This window comes from Chanodichthys erythropterus, chromosome 3 (genome assembly GCF_024489055.1).
Source record: "Chanodichthys erythropterus isolate Z2021 chromosome 3, ASM2448905v1, whole genome shotgun sequence".
NCBI lineage: Eukaryota > Metazoa > Chordata > Actinopteri > Cypriniformes > Xenocyprididae > Chanodichthys > Chanodichthys erythropterus.
This window is the reverse complement of record NC_090223.1, coordinates 62,189,172-62,212,550: the sequence shown is the minus strand read 5'-3', so window position 1 is coordinate 62,212,550 and position 23,379 is coordinate 62,189,172. Positions and strand designations below refer to the sequence as shown.

Below are 23,379 nucleotides of genomic sequence, written 5' to 3'. Positions count from 1 at the left end.
ATTCTTAGTTTGATATAAGATTATTTTGCTTGTTTTAAGGAAAAACTCATTTAATTTTAACTTATTTTTCCTGAAAACAAGAAAATAATTTTTACTTGTCAAGAAAATGCTTCTTGATTTAAGAACTTTAAGATATTTTGACTAGAAACAAGACAAAAACTCTAAGTAAGAACAGCATATTTTGCAGTGTAATAGTTTAAACTGCATTTGTGTGATATTTTCAGTCAGAATCCTTCTTTCATGTTTCTCACAGTATATCATGACATGTTCCCCTGCTTCTTCTTTAAATTGTGTTTGTTTATAAAGTGTACTAAACAACACCAATGTGAGTAAATGATGATTTTTGGGTGAATTATCCCTTAAAAAGGCTAAAGGGAAGAACACCACAAGGCCATGGGTTCGATTCCTCCTATGAACTGTGATGAATGTGAGTCACGTCAATGAAACTGACACAATTATAAGCCAGCAGGTCATTTTGATTAATGTATATTAATATAACTCTCAGATGAGCTACAAGCCCTGCATTAGCAGCAGATCTATATATGAACACACGTTCACAGGAAGTGCCTCTGATCAAGAAAGAGCAACATGACTCAAGACTTTAGCAGTTTATTGAAGTCTGTATATAAATACACATGCACATTTCAAATGTAAACCAGTGAACTCGAGTGCAGCTACAGCACATCCCCGTATCATGCAGGACGTCCGATGATCCAGTCCTCCACCAAAGCCACGTTCAGTTCATCTCCATATAAATAAATAGCTTTATCAAATGCGCACTCACAGAGTGAACTCTTATGTACAGTATTCATAGAGCCCAAGCCTGCCGTCGAAGGCGAGGAACCGCCGAGAACATTCATTAACCAAAGGCAGAGCGGGAAACGCTGCTCCGTCAGGACGAGTTCGGAGGAGTTACGGACAAGTGTGAGGATGATAAGGCCGAGGTGAAAGAACTCGCTCTCACGACACACGAGTCTGTTGAGTGTTATTTACAGGATCAAACAAGCGTCCTCTAGATACTCTCACTCTTCATGCCAAACTAAAGACGCGCTGCTCTTCCCGTCTGTACATTCGTGCCGCCGTCAGGTGCAGATATGGCTTTGGATGGGCGTCTACTCCTCAGTTGGTGCTCATGGACACGTCGCGGTGGGGCCCGAGCTCCTCCTCCTGCTCGTTGTCGTTGAGATCCTCCTCGCTCGGAGCCGCGGCGCCGTCGTCCCGCGGAGCGTCCGTCTCGTCCGGAGCCTCGCGGTCCAGAGCGAAGTAGCCCATGCCTTTGACCGTGTCCTGCCGCTGGTAGAAGAGCACGTACGCCGCTTTGGACTGAACAGACACGGAGAGCATCATTCAGAGAGATAGAGACGCTAACTGAAGGGCGCTGGAGACACTGACAGGCTCTTACCACGATCTGCTCCTCGCCGGTTGGAGACACGCTGCTGTCGTCGAAGTTGTACCACTTGTGATCCTCCTTGTCCTGGGCGTAGGCGGTATCTGAAATCATCGACAGCTCAGTTTCTGCTCTGAATACTGTCAGTTTGTGGTTCAGTTAGGAGGTCAGAAGCTGTAGGAGCTCATAAATCATCTACAGTAAGGTCTGAAGAGACTGAAATCAGCCCGTTAGTGTCAAATCCTTTGACGTGTTACTGTCTCGTCACACCCTGATACGCTGCAAAAAATGCTGTTCTTACTTAGAGTTTTTGTCTTGTTTCCAGTCCAAATATCTTAAAGTTCTTAAATCAAGAAGCATTTTCTTGACAAGTAAAAATTATTTTCTTGTTTTCAGGAAAAACAAGTCAAAATTAAGTGAGTTTTTTCTTAAAACAAGCAAAATAATCTCCAAACTGAAAACAAGATTATATATCTTATTTTTGGTTTGATATAAGATTATTTTGCTTGTTTTAAAGGTGCCCTTGAATCAAAAATTTAATTTATCTTGGCATAGTTGAATAACAAGAGTTCAGTACATGGAAATGACATACAGTGAGTCTCAAACTCCATTGTTTCCTCCTTCTTATATAAATCTCATTTGTTTAAAAGACCTCCGAAGAACAGGCAAATCTCAACATAACACTGTTACGTAACAGACGGGATCATTAATATGTACGCCCCCAATATTTGCATATGCCAGCCCATGTTCAAGCATTAGACAAGCCAGTATTAACGTCTGGATCTGTGCACAGCTGAATCATCAGACTAGGTAAGCAAGCAAGCAAGAACAACAGCGAAAAATGGCAGATGGAGCAATAATAACTGACATGATCCATGATATCATGATATTTTTAGTGATATTTGTAAACTGTCTTTCTAAATGTTTCGTTAGCATGTTGCTAATGTACTGTTAAATGTGTTTACCATCATTTCTTACTGTATTCACGGAGACAAGACTGTCGCTATTTTCATTTTTAAACACTTGCAGTCTGTATAATTCATAAACACAACTTCATTCTTTATAAATCTCTCCAACAGTGTAGCATTAGCCGTTAGCCACGGAGCACAGCCTCAAACTCATTCAGAATCAAATGTAAACAATATAACAGTATACAATACTCACATAATCCGACACATGCATGACGAACACTTTGTAAAGATCCATTTGAGGGTTATATTAGCTGTGTAAACTTTGTTTAGGCACTGTTTAAGGCAAGCGCAAGCTCCGGGGGCGGAGAGCACGAGATTTAAAGGGGCCGCAGCATAAATCGCCTCATATTTAATGATGCCCCAAAATAGGCAGGTAAAAAAATGAATTAAAAAAATCTATGGGGTATTTTGAGCTGAAACTTCACAGACACATTCAGGAGACACCTTAGACTTATATTACATCTTGTAAAAAAACGTTCTAGGGCACCTTCAAGGGAAAACTCACTTAATTTTGACTTATTTGTGGTTAAAAAGTATATAATGTTTATTTTTTTTAGAAAATGTCCGATGGTTTCTCTAGATGAGACTCTTATTCCTCGTCTGGGATCATGTAGCGCTCTTTGAAGCTGCACTGAAACTGACATTTGGACCTTCAACCCGTTGAACCCCAGTGAAGTCCACTATATGGAGAAAAATCCTGGAGTGTTTTTACTTGTCAAGAAAATGCTTCTTGATCTAAGAACTGTAAGACATTTGAACTGGAAACAAAAACATATTTTGCAGTGCAGGTGAGGGAGATGGGCTGGTGATACTCACAGTGTCCTCCTCCCATGCCTCCGTAGTGGTTGGACACGGCGATGAGGTCGTAGCGGCAGGGCCCCGCGTTCGGGTTGATGAGGAACTCCGACATGTCCAGATCCCTGAGGATCAACAGAGCAAGAGTGTTTACACACGGACACACACGCTTCTGTCTCGCTCGAGCTCGTGACGTACCGCAGCGGGAAGTCCATCAGCGAGTCCAGCTTGTCCCTCATGTAGCGGCTGTAGGAGAAGCGCTTGAGATGGACCACCAGCACCGGCGGCAGACACCACAGGTCCAGCTTCTTCGTGGCCTGCTGGTGCTGCTTGTAGTTGGGACAGTACCTGAAACACACACACACACACACACAGGTAGAGGACGTGACGAGAGGGGCATCATGGAGGCTCATGCGTCAGATCAGGTCTTTAGATGTCACGTGTGTTAGAAACATCATAATCTGTCATTATATGAACAAACACATAATAATAATTCCTTACATTTATATAGCGCTTTTCTCGGCACTCAAAGCGCTTTACATAGAAGGGGGAATCTCCTCAACCACCACCAATGTGCAGCATCCACCTGGATGATGCGACGGCAGCCATATTGCGCCAGAACGCCCACCACACACCAGCTTACTGGTGGAGAGGAGACAGTGATGAAGCCAATCAGTATATGGGGATGATTAGGAGGCCATGATGGACAGAGGCCAAGGGGCAAATTTGGCCAGGATGCCGGGGTTACACCCCTACTCTTTCGAAAGACATCCTGGGATTTTTAATGACCACAGAGAGTCAGGACCTCGGTTTAACGTCTCATCCGAAGGACGGTGCTCTTTGACAGTATAGTGTCCCCATCACTATACTGGGGCATTAGGACCCACACAGACCAAAGGGTGAGCACCCCCTGCTGGCCTCACTAACACCTCTTCCAGCAGCAACCTGGTTTTCTCAGGAGGTCTCCCATCCAGGTACTAACCAGGCTCAGCCCTGCTTAGCTTCAGTGGGCAACCAGTCTTGGGCTACAGGGTGATATGGCACGGCACATGTGTGGCACAGGCTTTTATTAGAGATCGTCAGTTTTACCAATATTTTTCCTGATGTTTCAGCATTTTCCTATAATCGGGTATCAGTTTTGTAATATCAGATTCACTCATAAATGGCTCCATCTTGTGGCCGTTTTGAGAATTGCCCATAAAGACGGCCATTAAAGTAGTGTAATAGTAAAATAAGAGTCTTATCTAGAGAAAGCATCAATCATTTTCTAAAAAATAAACATTTATATACTTTTTAACCACAAATGCTGGTCTTGCACTGCTCTGTGATGCTCCACGCATGACGTAATCATGTTGAAAGGTCACGCGTGACGTAGGTGGAAGTACCGATCCAGTGTTTACAAAGAGAACGTACAAAGATTAAGTCAAACGCCCTTTACAAAAAAAGGGTTAGTTGGAGGAGAAAATGAGATGGAGTTTCTCGCCTTTCCAACATGATTACGTGGAGCATCACAGAGCAGTGCAAGACGAGCATTTGTGGATAAAAAGTATATAAATGTTTTTTTGGTTTTTTTTGGTTTCTCTAGATAAGACTCTTATTCCTCATCTGGGATCATGTAGAGCTCTTTGAAGCTGCACTGAAACTGACATTTGAACCTTCAACCCGTTGAACCCCAGTGAAGTCCACTATATGGAGAAAAACCCTGGAATGTTTTCCTCAAAAACCTTCATTTCTTTTCCATCGAAGAAAGAAAGACATGAACATCTTGGATGACATGGAGGAGAGGAAATGATCAGGACATTATAATTCTGAACTGAACTAATCCTTTAAGGGCAGAAATATCTATGGACTTTGACCTAGCTAGTTATTTTTATTGTTGACATTTTATTCTATTTAAATATCTGGATGTTGTTGAGAAGAAAACTACAGGGACACTGGTTATGCTCATCTTTGCTCACTCCTCGAGTAAAACGGCTCTTTATTTAATGAACAGGAAGTGATGCGATCTGTTCTACAGAAGTCAGTCTGGATGAAGCACAGCTAACCCAGAATTCAATGCAAACCAAGCAGCTTTCTGTTGGCCAGCGTGGTGTGATCACATGACCGGCTGGATCACATGACACTCCTGCTTGTGTGGATTCATGCTGGAATGACCGCAGTAATGGTGATGCACCTTCACTATTAGTGTTTGAAGGTTTCACCAAAGAGCTCAGAACCCAAGAGGCGACACTCTGATACTTTTTGGGTAACAGCTACTAGACGGCCGCCATTATGGGGTGAAAATACTAACTGGACCATTGAATCCTTCACATCTTACGCACACAAAATCGGCGAATTTCACTGTCAAATCAGAAGCGCAATAGAGCAGTTTTTAAATTAAGTCACCAGTAAATTGTATGGCTCCTACAGTAAATGTTTTATTGTCTTATATATGTTTTATTTTACCAGTTGTGGAATCCAACCATTCGTCCATCTGAGGTAACGTAGTTAGCCTACTTTATTGAGTTTATGCAACTTTACACATTTATTAATAGTAAATTAATAATTAATACATTTAAGATGATCATGTTTGCAGCGAACAATATATTTCAGACCTAGTGGAGTAATAGTAATAATATCTATGTCTGAATTGAAATATATTGTATGTTTTAATGGATCACGCTACAAACAATGATCTTATAACACATGATGCATTGCTGTGTCCGCTATCCCATAATTCACACTTTTGGACACTTTTGCTTTAACAGACATTAGACAACACTGTAAAATCAAGCTGTTATAATCATATATTTATTGTCCAGCATTCCCAATTTTTCTGATGCATGTCCTTAATTTAATTTCATATGTTGGTAATAATTCAGTGTTTATAAGCCTTTTAAAGAATTTTAACCCAAACTGACTGGGTGTCTAGAGAGCAAAGGTTTTAAAGACTTAAACACAAAGTGTGTAAAATAAACTGATGATCACTAGTGATAGTATTTTATTCTGTGTTGTTGGATTTCAGCTTTAATGCACGTTTTGTTTTAACAAATCAGCTGATATTGCCATAGAAACTAGTGGACTGACTCGCTTTCCCCCCAGAATGGCGGAAATGCAGGGCTGCTGCTGGTGTTTCAATGGAACCTTCTATTGAGTGTCGCTTCTTGTCAGTGTGTATTCTTGGTTTCACTCTGCTCTGTTTATTAGCGTCTCAAGCGACGTTAAGATGTGCCTTACCACGGGTCATCTGCTCCCAGCTTCTCTTTGGTGGTGAAGAGCTCAATGCAGTCCTTCAGCTTGTAGAAGCTCTTCTTCTGGGGCTTATACTCCATGCTCTCGTGCTTCTCGAAGTCCTGCGGAGGAAACGGTCAAGGATTCTCGAGCGTCTCATGACACCAATGACACGGAAACATGAGAGATGATGTACCTCCGCCGCCGGTTCATTGAAGTACTTCCTCTTCATTTCTGGCTCCCAGTCCAAGGAGAGATAGCATCTATCTGCAGGAGAACAAGGCAGACATGTCAGCTCACGGTCACATCACACGCCCTCCACAACAACATCATCATCACGGCTCCCACCGCTGAGTCTGGTGTGGTCCTCGTCGAAGCGGATCTGCCGCGCCTCTCCCTTGATGAAGTTGGCGTCGGTCTTCCCCATGTTGTTGAACTGGAATGTGAAGAGCCACTTCTTCTGGCCGTTGAGCGTCGGGCCTTTGCTGCAGTTCTCCGGCAGGACGCCGTTCTCCAGCTCGTTGTCCCCGCCGCCCACCGAGTCCTCCGACTGGCTGTTGTCGTTCTCCGAGGGCAGCTCCTGGTCCTGGCTGGACTCGTCGTCCGGCTCGTCCGTCTCCATCTCACCTGTGGGACGAGCTTCAGTACCTCTTAAACATGTCGACACACATGCTTGAGAACATGTCGAACAGCATGCTTACTAGGCGACCCCTCCTCCGTTATACCATTGGTGGCGCTGCCGTTGATGGAGTGATGTTTGGGCGACTCGTCCGACTCCTCGTCCTCAGCGGCCGGCCGGACGAAGCGACTGAAACGAGACAAACTCTCAGCCTACAGCTCATAATGCAAACATCACATCAGACCAACGCTTGAGTGATTGTGGGTGGCCGTACGCACCAGAGGCGCAGCAGGAGCAGGTGGTAGAGCTTGTCCTCGCTGATGGTGCCCGGCACGCTGAGCAGGAAGGGCTGGCCGAACAGCGGCGTGCTGGTGTGGTTGAAGCCCGACTGCTTGTATTTCTCCAGCAGATGAACGGGAATCACCACGCGATCCGTGTCCTCCTGCCGGCCGACGGCCAGCTCGAACCTGCTCCACACGGACAGGATATCAGAAAATTTCCAGCAGTGTAGATGCTGCTAAGTGTATTACTGCCCTCCACAGGCCAAAGCTTGAACTAAATTGTCATAAACAATATGCTAATTCAATTTGCTAGTTCAATAGTATATAACAATTAGTTCAAGCTTTGGCCTGTGGAGGGAAGTAATACACTTAGCAGTGTCTACACTGCTGGAAATCAAATGGAGAAGAAGAAGAAGAGAGCTAGTTCAAGATGAGCATTTCTGGTTAAAATGTATAAAATTAAAAAAAAAAAAATTAGAAAATGAGTGATGGTTTCTCTAGATTTCTCATCTGGGATCGTGTAGAACAATTTGAAGCTGCAGTGAAACTAATTTTGACCTTCAACTGTTTGGTGCCCATTGAAGTCCACTATAAGGAGAAAAATCCTGGAATGTTTTCATCAAAAACTTTAATTTCTTTTTGACTGAAGAAAGAAAGACATGGACATCTTGGATGACATGGAGGAGAGTAAATTATCAGGAAAAGTTTATTTAAAAGTGGACTAAACCTTTAAATTCTTTGTACAAATCGGGATGTTTGATGGCAAGATGCTTTTGACTCCCTTCGCTTGCGTTATTTTGTAACATGTTTTGCAGACGGGCTTTGTGGCGTCCGTGGGCTTGATCTGACTGTCGGCAATGTGAGCAAAATAATGCCATATTTTGCTTCGTGCATCTGCTTTCTCAACAGTTTGTGGACGGTCTGCAAGAGCACCTGTATTTGCAGCCATACCTCTCGTTTCGTCACTATAGAAGCCGTTGCGCAGTTGAGAGGAATAAACACACTCAATGTAGAAGCAGCGCTGCACACACACTGCCCCCTGCTGTCGCACTTTAGGAAATACAGCTGCCACTCAAAGTACCGGTACTAATAAAATGAAGAACCGGACCGTTTTTAAAAGCAGGGTATCGCGACACCTTTCTAGCACCGGTATATCGTGCAACACTAGTCACATGTGTAACACGGTTCACGCAGCGCTGCAGAAGATCCTGACGGACGGTACCTGCGTGGGTTTGGCCAGAGGGTCCAGCCACACCAGATACACCTCCAGCGTCCGCTCCTTCTTCATGGGCAGAGGAAGCGTCAGGTAGCAGAAGGGGTCGAAGGTCACAGAGATCTTTGCGCACACGGGACAGACCAGCGTGGACTTGAAGAGGCCGTGGAAGATGTCCACGATGATGGAGTCGTTCCTCTTGATGTGGTTCTCCCAGGCTTCTTCTGCAACCACCTGCAGGAGATCACAGGTCACTCAACTTTACATTTACTGTGATTGAATCCATTTAGTAAATAATGACTGCGTAATTTCCTCTTTAAGCTTCACTTTCATCTGCAGTGACAAATGATTTTATCTTCTACTTTCACTGGAAAAATGTTTTTAATCCACAGGACAGTTTAAGATGAGTGGCCTTCAAAGCTAATGTTTAGCATTTGGCCTTCATATCGCTTGATTCTGAACTTCGCTGCGTTTATGAGAGAAAACTTAATTTAAGACAATCGACCACAATGATTAATTTAGACTTTTAGAATCAGATTTTACAAAATCATTATTAACATTATTAACACTGCGAAAAATGCTGTTCTTACTTAGAGTTTTTGTCTTGTTTCTAGTCAAAATATCTTAAAGTTCTTGAATCAAGAAGGATTTTCTTGACAAGTAAACATTATTTTTTTGTTTTCAGAAAAAATAAGTCAAAATTAAGTAAGTTTTTCCTGAAAACAAGCAAAATAATCTTAATCCAAACTGAAAACAAGATTATATATCTTATTTTTGGTTTGAAATAAGATTATTTTGCTTGTTTTAAGGAAAAACTTTTGACTTATTTTTTCTGAAAACAAGAAAATAATTTGTACTTGTCAAGAAAATGCTTCTTGATTCAAGAACTGTAAGATATTTTGACTAGAAACAAGACAAAAACAGCATATTTTCCAGTGCGGTGGCATATTAGAGAGCGATATGTTCATATTTCCTCACAGTATGTTCATATTTCTGCTTGATGAAACGGAGACATATTCAGAATGATATTATAATGATATTATATTCAGAATGAGTTGATAACTGCACTTCAGATGTGCTTCTGTTCATCAGTGCTCTAATATCTACTTCATGAAGGGACAGTGAAAGCGTGTTCTTGCCATATCCGTGTGTGAGCTCAGGCGTTAGTTAGTGTCTGGCTCGTGTCGTGTGAGATGATGGACCTTGTCGGGTCGGCCGTCGGCGTCCTTCAGCTGGATGTAGGGCTTCTTCCGGATGCGGTTCAGGTCCTCGTGAAGCCCGTCGAGCAGGAAGGCCAGCAGCTCGTGAGAGTCCTGCTGCTGGTAGCCCGAAAACTGAGGAGCGAACCGACCCACCTGAGTCTAGAAACACAAACACAGACGCCGAGGGATCCAACCAAACGTTCAGCAGCCCAACAATGGAGGTGGGAAAGAAGAAAAAGGAAATGGCTGAAAAATGTCATTTTTGGGTCAGTGATAGTGTTGCATTAAATACAGGTGTCAGTATCTGCAAGTACCAAAAATAACATAAATCATTATTCTCTGGATAATTAAATAAGATGCACATGTAATCAATATCTTCACAGCAGTATTTGTCTCATATTAGATGAAGTTATCGCACAGATTACAGCGTGTGAGTACTGAATTCAGTTCTCTTTCGCCTCTTCTTCGACTAGAGTTGGTTAAAATCACTTGAATACGTAAAAATGTTTTATGTTCTAAAAATGAATACGACAAAACGTGCAAATGTTTCACTCTACGCAATCAACCCGTGAATCTCATGCGTGTCGAAGCGTGGGGCCTGGTCCGTACGGATCATGGATCAGCTGGTTAACCCCTACCATCTGTGTCTGCGGATGTCAGAACATCTTTACCTTGAAGGGTCTTGGCGTGACGTAGCTGTATTTCCCCGACCACAGCTGCTTGATGAGCTCGGCGTAGGCCTTGGCGATCTCTCCCTTCATTCCCAGAGGATTGTCCTCGTTCAGCTCCTCCTGGTACTTGTCCTTCAGGAAGAACTCGTCAGAGGAGGGACGTTACTCAGGCACTGCGACACAAACATGCACTCAAATCAACAATGGACACTAGGGCACAGTTTTCACGATTCAATTCGATTAATATTCACATGCTTTCGATTCGATATCGATTATTTTGGATGTAGTATTTCAGTTTCAGCACATGGCAAACTTTCTAGAGGAAAAATCTCCACTAATGCTGTAAACGACACATGAGAGTCAGCTGGTGCTACTATAATAATACTGAAGGTTAAATTAACTTATTTATATACAAACACTTAAATTACACTCAATGATGTTTTTATTATAAAGTTCAGAATTACATAATCATATTTCTACTCCAATACAATCATTTAAATGGCGGCTGATTTATTCAAACATGCATTAAATATTGAAGAACATTATAATGAATATGTGACGGTGCATCGCTATATTTATCTTTCTAGAGCACTTTTCTATCTGACTAATGAGTTTATGGTCACTGAACATGTTTTTCTGAGGTAAATGTGACGTCACGTGACATTGAAGCTGTTTTATTGAGGTTGAAGCACTGATTGAGCGATTACACGACATATGATACGGATTTCAGTAAGTTGTACTGTATATTTTAACACACCTTCAGATGTTCATGTTTATTTGGCGCTGTAACTGGTATTAAAGCGGAGGAGAGGATGATCACATGCTTCTCTTTAACTGAGGCGCTAAAGCGATCCGTCACGCCACATTAAACAGCGACAAAATTTTATTGAAAAAATAAAAAATTAAATTAAACAGCGACTTATTTTCTGAATCTCATAATAAGATGGACGTCATTTGAAATCTGAGACTTTGCTTCATATCAAAAGTAACAGATTACTGTGATTTATTGGATGGAGGCGCTACATATTCTGCTCATTCATCAACTGAAAACAGACCAATCGATTCTTGGGATTTAAGAATCAATATCGGTTCGTAAAAATGAGAATCGATTAATCTATATTTTTTACCCAGCCCTAGTGCTTCCCACAGGTTTGAAATATACTCGCGGTGGTAGCCGGGCGAAAAATCCTCCTATTACCTACGGGACAAAAATGGTCTAATACATGTGACAAACAAATAATGTGTGATTTTTAACAGTATTTTTATTTATTGAAATTAATTTTAATTACATAGCATATTACATTTAATTACATAATACAATAATTAATATTATGCATTATTATGCATTGTAAATTATGCAAAATTACAGCATGGTTCACCTTTTCCTGTGTTCTCCTTGCTGTCATATAGTGTCTCTCTCAGTGAATTACTAGTAAAATTTATAAAATGAATAATATACGTGTCAAATAATGTTCTTAGTCTTTTCTTCCTGTGGGGGAGACTACAATAATTTACTGTGAATTAAACGGAAATCAAATTAAATACAATTTATTGTGTAACCAAAATACCAATAATGCCCAAAAGAAAAAACTTAGCGTGTGACTTTTAATTATAAACAAGCCTGAAATACACCGGGACTCTTATTTTGAAATGTCTGTACTATTGCAGGCTGATCCTTCAGATTCTTACAACTGTATAAAACATTTTATATAAAGGCCATAAAGTAAATATTGTAATAATTCATCAACTTGAGTTCATTAGCAATCGCTTGGCATAAATCTGCGCTTTTCATTGATTGAGAATCACTTTGAAGCAGTTTTGCGCGAGCTTGTAGAACGCGCAACAGCGCCCCCTTGTGACTTTGCAAAATGCATCGCCCGTGGGAATGTTAGCGGAAGTAAACAGTTCTGACGCTCACATAACGAGCAGGTACGAAACGACTAGTTAATCGATCACAGATGGTTTCATTATCTTGCGCGGATATAAAAGTATAAGAGGATAAAAATAATAACAAAAATGTGTCTCCAAATATACTTGGGCGGCCGTTATTATACGTGGGCGGCCCGTCCAAGTAAAGTCTATGTGTGGGAAGCACTGCAGCCCTATTGAACACTGAAGCACAGCTGGATTCTGTGGAAACGCGTGCCACCATCCCTGATGAACTAATTTGCTCGGCATGTCTTTAAATCAGTCATTTGACAGGGATTATAACCGGACGGACATGAGGAGGTCAGGCAGGGTCACCGGCCCTGATCCGAGTACTCGTAGCTGCTGCTGTACGGAGGGTAGGACGGCAGGCCGTAGCTGGAGTTCTTCATGCTGTGGACACACGCAGACGGTTGAGCACGGACAGAGACCCGACAGCTACAGCAGCAGGTGAAAGCAGATGATCAGGATCATGCAGCTCAAAACATGCAGGGAAAGCAGAAGAGAGACGCCTCGCTGTCCGCTCCCTGACGGATATTACACATCACAACACGAGTGTCGTCTGGATTCACTTCACCAACGCCAGCAGATTAATGACATTAACACTACATCATGGGTCTGACATTAGGCACACCAACTGAAGAGGAAGGCCACGCCTTATATAAACTATAAGACACGCAATATTATCACGCAATTTTGACTTTTTAAAGGGATAGTTCACCCAAAAATGAAAATTCTGTCATTTATTCACCTTCAAGTTGTTCCAAACCTGTTTGAATTTCATTGTTCTGCTGAACACAAAGAAAGATATTTGGAAGAATGTCAATAACCAAACAGATCTCGCCCCCCATTGACTACCATAGTAATTATTTTTCCTACCATAGTAATTATTTTTCCTTCCATAGTAATTATTTTTCCTTCCATAGTAATTATTTTTCCTACTATGGTAGTCAATGGGGGGCGAGATCTGTTTGGTTCCTAAACAAATATACTAGGACTAAGAGGGGCGTGTTATAATTTTCACAAAATTTATTTCAAATTGAATTCAAGCACTTTTTTTTAAGGACCAATATTTGTACTTTCCAGGCCTTGAATTCATGTGTCTGAAATCCAAGTACTTTCAAGCGGCGTGGGAACCCTGTCCATCCTGACTGGACTATAAAGAGGTGACAGCGCCTCACCTGTCCCTGATAGAGCCCAGCGTCCTGAATGGTGCTGTCCGGCTTGTTGAGCGGCTCGAACGTGTTGCTCATGTACTTGTTCCACAGTCGCGTCTCCTTCTCGTCGGGAAGTATAGCACACGTACATCTCGGAGACGTCTATTTGATGTGCGTGTTTACGTCTGGAAGACGTATTATTTAGGGTGTTTGCTCATCTGGAATACGTCTATAGGACGTATCCTGTCAGATGTCAAATAGACGTTTAGAAGACGTCTTTAAGATGTTTATGATTTAGAATGTATGTAAAACTGACATCTTAAAGACGTCTATTAGATGTTTGTAAACAGCAGATGCTTTCCAGATGAAGTGATCTTTAACAGACGTCTTGCAGACGTACGTGTGCTATCTGGGTACTGAACAGCTTCCGCATCTCTCGCTCGATGGTGTCTGTCGGGACAGAGGAGACGACGGGTTAGTTCATTCATTTACTCACCCTCTCCACTTTAACTCATCTAACTCAGACAACTACCAAGTCTCTTCAACACGTCCATAAAGAGATCAAACAAGAGCTTCTGTTGATGCATATTCATCGATCAGGGTTTATATTAGGGCTGTCAAAATTGCTTAAAAATGACGTTCGAATATTCCCTCTAAAAAAAACACGAATATTCGAACTATTCGAACATCTGGTTGCGCATTTTGTCAATGACGCGCATTACGTCAATAACAGGACAAATTAATACAAAGAGACATAACTACTTGTATAGGTAGTTTATTTAAGTTTAAACATATTTGACAACGTATTACCTACACAAAAACAAGTAAATCAACTAATAGCCAAGACTGCAGACCTCACTCTCTCTTGCACCCTCACGCTCTCTGCGCATAACGGTTTAAATGAACAAACAAATTTTGAGTGCTGATCAAGAGTTTTGTGCAAGCAATTTAAGGTCGCGACTCTTGCCCCAAATATAGCAGGCTTCATTCAGTGATTGAAACAAATATTATTAACATTAATTGAAGTTTTACAGCATATTGAACGCTCCGAGCGAGCTGTGCTGTGGTAAACATGGAACTTTTCCTTGACATGAAACGGTAAATAATCAAACCAGTGGAAGCAGTGCATTTATCCTTTATTCATGCAATATCTATTCAGTCAGTACAGTAGCCTACACTTAAGTAATGTTTCTGTTTAACGTTATACCTCGGTTCCATTGCTTGACAGAACTCCCTGAAGCCTGCCCCATCCACGACACTGATCGGTCTCATGTCCTTACAAATGAACGAAATTAATTTCTCCGTTATGGCCTCTTGTCGTGTTGCAGACAAAGAGCTTGTGGCGGGCGATGCAAAGTAAGTGTCAAGACGTGACTGTTTAGCTGGAGTTCCACACATTATGCCATGCTCATTTGGGTGCAGATTTTCGAGATGTGACCTCATGTTGCTAGTGGTCGAATGGTATGCTAACTGTATCTTGCATACTAGCGATTAATTCCAGACATGGCTTTTTAGATTTTGGGGGGTTAAAATCGCTTTCTCTGCTGCGGTCCAGTTGGGCTCTGCACTTTCTGCCATCTTCCATGCAAGAAGCATTAACTTTCATCAGTGTGACGCTGACCGTGCGACTCCTGTGACCTATCCCTGCGCCCACTGGCAAAGCAGACAGCCACGCCTCTACTACTGCGGGCGGTTTTTTCCACATTTTTTTTATTCGAATATTAATTTTCACCTTCGAAATTCGTTTTTTAAAAACTATTCGAATATATATTCGAATTTAGAATATTCGTTGACAGCCCTAGTTTATATGTGAATGACAGCCTAAATTCAGTCTGGACTAAACCACTCGATTCACATGGATTCGTTTTACCATCTCTTCATGAAGCGTTTTATTAGTGTCAGGGAGGGACAGAAATCTCTCAGATATCATTAAAAGACCTTCATTTGTGTTCTGAAGATGAGCGAAAGTCTTACGGGTGTGGAACGACAGAAATCTATATTTCTGAAACTATACCTTAAAAAAACAGACAATATTGTGTCTAAACTATAACACGATATGAACTTGTTATTGTTATTGAACTGTTGTATGAAATCACATTTGCACTCGTGTTATTCGGGACAGAAACATCACTCGTGTGACATTGTTTAACTATATGGTGTAAATGTGACACAAACACTCATTTTTGCCCTGATATCTTGAATTTTAGAGTAATTCTAACTGTATTCTACAGGCTTCATCACACAGAGAGTTGTTGATCTGCTTCACATTCGTCATTAATCAGCTGAATGAAATGTAAGTGCATTAAACACGTTAATGATTTTAACACATTATTTTCCTCCATTACTAGTTAATCAACGCGTTAAATCAACAGCCCTACTGCTAACATAAGACAATTCCTAACTTTAATGATGTTCATTAACCAGATCAGTGTCTCACACACACATCTGAACTGAAACATGTTTCCATATTCAAGAAATGAACTACAGTAGCTTCAGATTAAAGGTGCCCTAGAATGAAAAATTGAATTTTTCTTGGCATGGTTGAATAACAAGAGTTCAGTACATGGAAATGACATACAGTGAGTCTCAAACTCCATTGTTTCCTCCTTCTTATATAAATCTCATTTGTTTAAAAGACCTCCGAAGAACAGGCGAATCTCAACATAACACTGTTACGTAACAGTCGGGATCATTAATATGTACACCCCCAATATTTGCATATGCCAGCCCATGTTCAAGCATTAGACAAGCCAGTATTAACGTCTGGATCTGTGCACAGCTGAATCATCAGACTAGGTAAGCAAGCAAGAACAACAGCGAAAAATGGCAGATGGAGCAATAATAACTGACATGATCCATGATATCATGATATTTTTAGTGATATTTGTAAACTGTCTTTCTAAATGTTTCGTTAGCATGTTGCTAATATACTGTTAAATGTGGTTAAAGTTACCATCGTTTCTTACTGTATTCACGGAGACGAGAGTCGTTGCTATTTTCATTTTTAAACACTTGCAGTCTGTATAATTCATAAACACAACTTCATTCTTTATAAACCTCTCCAACAGTGTGTAATGTTAGCTTTAGCCACTGAGCACTATCAAACTCATTCAGAATCAAATGTAAACATCAAAATAAATACTATACTTACGTGATTAGACAAGCTGCATGACGAACACTTTGTAAAGATCCATTTGAGGGTTATATTAGCTGTGTGAACTTTGTTTATGCTGTTAAGGCAGTCGAGAGCTCGTGGGCGTGGAGCGCCAGATTTAAAGGGGCCGCGTCGCTAAATCAGTGCATATGTAATTATGGCTGAAAATAGGCAGTTAAAAAAATTAATTAAAAAAAACTATGGGGTATTTTGAGCTGAAACTTCACAGACACATTCAGGGGACACCTTAGACTTATATTACATCTTGTGAAAACTAGTTCTAGGGCACCTTTAAACTAACTAGATGATAAATGACTTGAAGATAAAGTGTTTCTGAGAGGAGTTTTGTCCAGCAGAACCTGTGATAGTGACTGAAATCAGACGCTGTGTCCGCGGATCAGATGATGGACAGGATCTCAGACTGTGTTCAGTACCTATAGTGTCTGCTTTGCTGAAGCGTCTGGTGACCATGTTGTCCATGTTTCCGTCTTCACACAGCTTGAGCTCGGTGAGGTAGACTTCCACCTTACAGTGTTTGACGAACATGCCCTGCTCCACCACCTGAGGAACACACACACACACACACACGAGAGACAATCAGCATCCGTCACATGACAGGGTCGACTGCACTGCTGATATGATCAGATTGGCTGCGTCCGAAACCGCCTACTCAATGAGTAGGTACTTAATTTCTATAAGTACTTACTTAACGAGCGCCAAAAGAGTAGGTACTTAACAGCCAAATCTCGTTGAGTATGCGAGATCCGAAAATAATCCGCCATGTTGAGGTTATCATGTGACCTACGACGTTATCACAAGTGCAACAACTTAAAAGATATGAGTGACAGGTTTAATTCTTCTATCTGTTAATATCTTGATATTGATTAAACTGCTTATTTTGTGGTCTTGTTGAAGAAACAGCTGCCAGTAATTTTGTAATTGTAGTTGGCTACAACTAATATATTTTGGGTTAAAGTTGTTATATTTTTATAATGCGAGTTTATTTTTTGTTACAAATACCCAAATTCGTGTGAATATTTTATTAATTTCTTTATTTTATATGCAAAAATGTCCATCCACAAGCATAAATCAAATGTTTCCCTTTTTCTTGTTGAATTAGCTCTAGTTTCATCCCTCAGGCTTTCAAATAATAAATAAAATAAATACTTTTATGCATTATGATGTATTCAAAATATTTAACCTTGTCATCATACCTTATGTGTGTATATAATTTCAAACGATGATGTATACAAACACTTTTTTTTTTTTTTTCATTATTATTGTTCATTGTTAAAGATACAACTGGTATTTTCCCTGATCTTGTATGTAATTATAGGTCCTGCAATAAAATAAAGATGAGTGACAGGTGCACTAACACCTCACAGCACCAGTAACTCATCAACCCTACCTAGAGCGGTTTTCCTCAGTGTTAACAATGTCTGCACAGAGGAGACGTCGGACAGCTGCTCGAAGATCTCACCTTTGAAGAAGACTTTGATTTTATACTCAAAAAATGTAAGTAAAATCAACTTGAAATTAAGATTACCTCAGAATGAATTGCTTTCCTAGCACACCCCAACACCCCTAACCATAAACCAAAACTTAATTATATTACTTTTCATATTACTTCTTTAGTAAAACAAGCAAAATGTAATGTTTTGTTATATGACAGCTGTGCATGAACACACACTAGACAAATACAGCTGATGTGAATACATCTCCATTTACAGTCAATGAAAGCATGAAGTAATAAAATATATAAATTTACTGATAATAGCATAAAGTAAAGAATTAGTAAAAGTAATAATGACAATAAATAAATAAATGCATGTACAAGTCAACAACACACGAAACAAAGCTTTACTCAAATGTATTGATCTAACAATCACGTATTTACAGTCCTGCTTTCATCTCAACACAACTGTGCCAATTCTGCAGCTTTATTCTGATGAAGCAGCTGATGAACACCTTCATCCATCATGTCCCTCACTGCTGCTCTTCTCAATGGAGACATCGTTGACACAGAGGATGAGGAAGATGATGATGATGATGGACTCCTGAACCCCTCAACCTTGAAGCAGGAATGGGAGAAGATGTGCGGGACAATCTGGCTGCTGCAAACATTCATGTGCTCTCCATCAGCATGACTGAATAAACAGATTAAAACTTTTTACACTTCATTCATGTCAGCATTCAGTTTCTTGCCATACTTAATTTCATATTTTTACAATTACATGATCATTTCTGTCGTATCTTCATTACTTTTGTGGTGTGGTGGGTTAAACCAGTGAGCTGGTCAGCAGAAGGTTGCTGGTTCGATCTCTGCAGCGTCTCCACCAGTGTGTGCTTGATCCAGACACTTTACTCCAGGTTGCTCCAACAGAACAACGGAAGTAACAAAATGATCTTACTTTATATTTTTGTTTCAGGTTTTCCTCTTTTTTTTTTCTCTCTTTTTTTCACAAATGCCACTCATCTTTCCTTGTAGGTCCTGCTCCAACACAAAGCTCTGCAACAAATGCACAGACATCAAGAATCAGAAAAGTACTGTAATAACTCTGTTTGAAATTACAATAATTAAAATAAACTACAACTTAAGATTTAAATAGACTTTGTATTCATTTCTGTCCCTGTAACATCAGACAAGATTCAAGTTTCCTCTGAGATTTATGTGCTCAAATCTACATTTAAATGTTGAGGTAGTTGAAGATTTGTTTTAACTCACTTTTTATCCAACACAAATGTTCCTTGTTTTATTAAAAGTACTAACGGACAAATAAAATAGATAACTTATGTCTGTCTAGTTAAGTGTACATTTGTTTATTTACATTACTTGCATTCATGTAAACAGTGTTGACAACAGTGAATTCTACATAATAGCACACACACACACACACACACACACATCACTCATAGAACAAAATCCATCACTTGTAAGTCATAATACTTTATATATTCTTAATATTTTCCTGTCAGAGGTTAAATAAACATTTAGTAGGCATCTTTAAGATGTATCCTCTTCGGAGAATTAAGTTATGTGTGTTTACTTGAGCTCTCTGTTATCTATACATAATAAATCGTGTTTTACAGTAAAATCACAACAATAGTGTCTAGCATCTTCACACATTCAGCAGTTTACTCTACAGTAGTTCAACAAATGTGTTTTTGGTTTTCAATACTCACATTTGACAGCATCCGCGTCGCTTTTTTCCTCCGTGTTTGATCATGACGTATCCTCTCCCGTGGCCTCCTGGGATAGAAAAGTATCTATCGGATGAGCACTCAAAAATCTAGGCGGAAGCAGTAGGCCATCCGGGAACCTCTCGACTACTTATTTATGATTACTGAGGTTTCTGGCATACTTATTCGCTCGCCTACTGCTTTTCCCCTATTATAGCGTTGGTAAGTAGGCGGTTTCGGACGCACTTTAAGTAGGCGCACGGCCGAATCTCGCGAGAATTATTACGTCACCCAGGTAATTTTCGCCTACTCTTTTTGCTTCTGACATACTTATTCGCTCGCCTACTGCTTTTCCCCTACTAAATAGTAGAGAAGTAGGCGGTTTCGGACGCAGCCATGCTTAAAACAAGAACAAATATTTTAGAAAAATCAGAAAAACGAACTTAATTCAAAGAGAAAACGAGAAGATTTTTCTGGCTCCACTGGCAGATTTTGTTCAGACTCATTCGTTTTGATGCATTGTGCTTCAGTGAAGTATCTTGATTCAAGTTCATATGTTTGAACTGGAACTCATGATGAAGAGCATCAGAAAAGAGCGATAAATCAGAGGTTTTCGTCAGACGTCAGTGTGTTGGTACAGGCGAGCCGGAGGAACGTCTATTTTAGCAGCAGCTGAAGCTCAACAGCTGAAGGATTCCAGACTATTTATTTCGCGCGGCCTGAAACACGGCAGGAAAACCCCACGCTCTTCTCTCTGTCCGGACGCCCGCTCCTTCCTTCACCCAGAGTCCTCCCTCTCCGCCCTCGGCCGGCGCGACCTTCCCTGGACCCGCGCTAACCTCGTCCCAAAGCCCAGAAGAGAGAGGAAGCAGTGTCCGAACCTGCTGCATGCTGGAGTCCATGTGTCCGGCGGTCGGTCATGTGCTGCTCCGGTCAGCACAGGAATAGCTCAAAGCCACCCGACACCCTCAGCACACACACACACACACAGAGAGAGAGAGAGAGAGGGGGGTGGTGAACGAGCCGGTCTGATCTGAACCAGAGCAGAAGAGTCAAGAAGAGCAGAAGAGTCCTCTCTTCACTGACACACACTTCACCATTCATTCCCATTCACCAGAGTGTGATTATATTCAATATCCGTTCATTCAGACACACATCAGGTGCAGCTAACACAGAAACTATGAGAGAGTCAGGTGATGCTAACATTAGACATGCCGTATTTGTTAAAAACTGAGCCACAACAGAGCCCTGAGGAACCCCACAAGAGACAGGCGCTGTTGTTGAAACACACTTACCATCCTGTACAGAGAATGATCTATTCGACAGACTTGAACCACTCTAAAACCGTCCAACCACATCCAATCAAATGAGAGAACCGCTTTATAAGAATCACATGGTCTATTGTGTCAAACGCTGCACTCAAGTCCAGTAGAATCAGAGCTGCAGCGTTACCTCTGATTATACGAAGGTCATTAACAACTCTTAAGAGTGAGACTCTTAATTATCCAGGACTTAAAAATGACATTAGCTGTGAATAAACCACCTTCTCTAAAATCTTTGATAAGCGTGGTAGTTTCGTCATTAAACGGCATCATTAAACGTCATCATTAAACGTCGTCATTAAACGCCGTCATTAAACACCCCGTCATTAAACACCCCATCATTAAACGCCCCGTCATTAAACACCCCGTCATTAAACACCCCATCATTAAACGCCCCGTCATTAAACGCCCCGTCATTAAACACCGTCATTAAACGCCGTCATTAAACGCCGTCATTAAACACCCCGTCATTAAACACCGTCATTAAACGCCATCATTAAACGCCATCATTAAACACCGTCATTAAACGTCGTCATTAAACGCCATCATTAAACACCGTCATTAAACGCCGTCATTAAACGCCGTCATTAAACACCCCGTCATTAAACACGTCATTAAACACCATGATTAAACGTTGTCATTAAACACCATCATTAAACACCGTCATTAAACACCGTCATTAAACATCGTCATTAAACACCATCATTATACACAGTCATTAAACACCGTCATTAAACGCCATCATTAAACACCGTCATTAAACGCCGTCATTAAACGCCGTCATTAAACACCATCATTAAACACCATCATTAAACACCGTCATTAAACACCATCATTAAACACCGTCATTAAACACCGTCATTAAACACCATCATTATACACCGTCATTAAACACCGTCATTAAACGTCATCATTAAACGTCGTCATTAAACACCGTCATTAAATGGCGTCATTAAACACCATCATTAAACGTCATCATTAAACACCGTCATTAAACGCCATCATTAAACGCCATCATTAAACGTCATCATTAAACACCGTCATTAAACGCCGTCATTAAACGCCATCATTAAACGCCATCATTATACACCATCATTAAACACCGTCATTAAACGCCGTCATTAAACGCCATCATTAAACACTGTCATTAAACACCGTCATTAAACGTCATCATTAAACGTCGTCATTAAACGTCGTCATTAAACGCCGTCATTAAACGTCATCATTAAACGTCGTCATTAAACACCGTCATTAAACGCCGAGAGAACCGCTTTATAAGAATCACATGGTCTATTGTGTCAAACGCTGCGCTCAAGTCCAGTAGAATCAGAGCTGCAGCGTTACCTCTGATTATATGAAGGTCATTAACAACTCTTAAGAGTGAGACTATTAATTATCCAGGACTTAAAAATGACATTAGCTGTGAATAAACCACCTTCTCTAAAATCTTTGATAAGCGTGGTAGTTTCGTCATTAAACGGCATCATTAAACGTCGTCATTAAACACCGTCATTAAACGTCGTCATTAAACACCGTCATTAAACGCCATCATTAAACACCATCATTATACACCATCATTAAACGCCGTCATTATACACCATCATTAAACACCGTCATTATACACCGTCATTAAACGCCATCATTAAACACCATCATTATACACCATCATTAAACGCCGTCATTATACACCATCATTAAACACCGTCATTATACACCGTCATTAAACGCCATCATTAAACACCATCATTATACACCGTCATTAAATGTCATCATTAAATGCCATCATTAAACACCATCATTATACACCGTCATTAAACGTCATCATTAAACGCCATCATTAAACACCATCATTAAACGCCATCATTAAACACCGTCATTAAACACCATCGTTATAAATGCCTTGTTATGTCTCGTATAAGCAAGATGGCCGCCTCGGTTTGCAGTGTCTTGGTACTTAAGTTATTTTTGTTTGTTTGTCCTGTTTTGAGTAACTTTTTTCTGATCAGCTTTACTAGGGACGAACTTCTAGACATCAGAAATTACACACCATTAACTTTTAAACATTCAGACGTTTTACTGGACATTCTAGTTGGAGGAGCTGCGTTCGTATACAAGCGCTCCAAACAACGCAAACGAGGGAAACGCGCCGGCGCGCTCGTGATATTCTGTTTCATTTTCGTTTATATTGTGTACATGTATATAAATATATATATTTGCTGCTGTAGATACAATACATATTGCACAAATCTCAAATCTGTCTTGTGTTCCAGATATATACCAATATGACTTTA

At 40.6% G+C, this 23,379-nt stretch overlaps 2 pseudogenes; one reads left to right on the top strand and one right to left on the bottom strand.

Annotated features, from left to right (window-relative positions):
* LOC137007702 (uncharacterized) overlaps positions 1 to 23,379 on the top strand; it is a 1,237,067-nt pseudogene that overhangs the window by 366,232 nt on the left and 847,456 nt on the right.
* On the bottom strand, positions 1,120 to 20,394 carry LOC137014220 (ubiquitin carboxyl-terminal hydrolase 15-like; annotated as a pseudogene).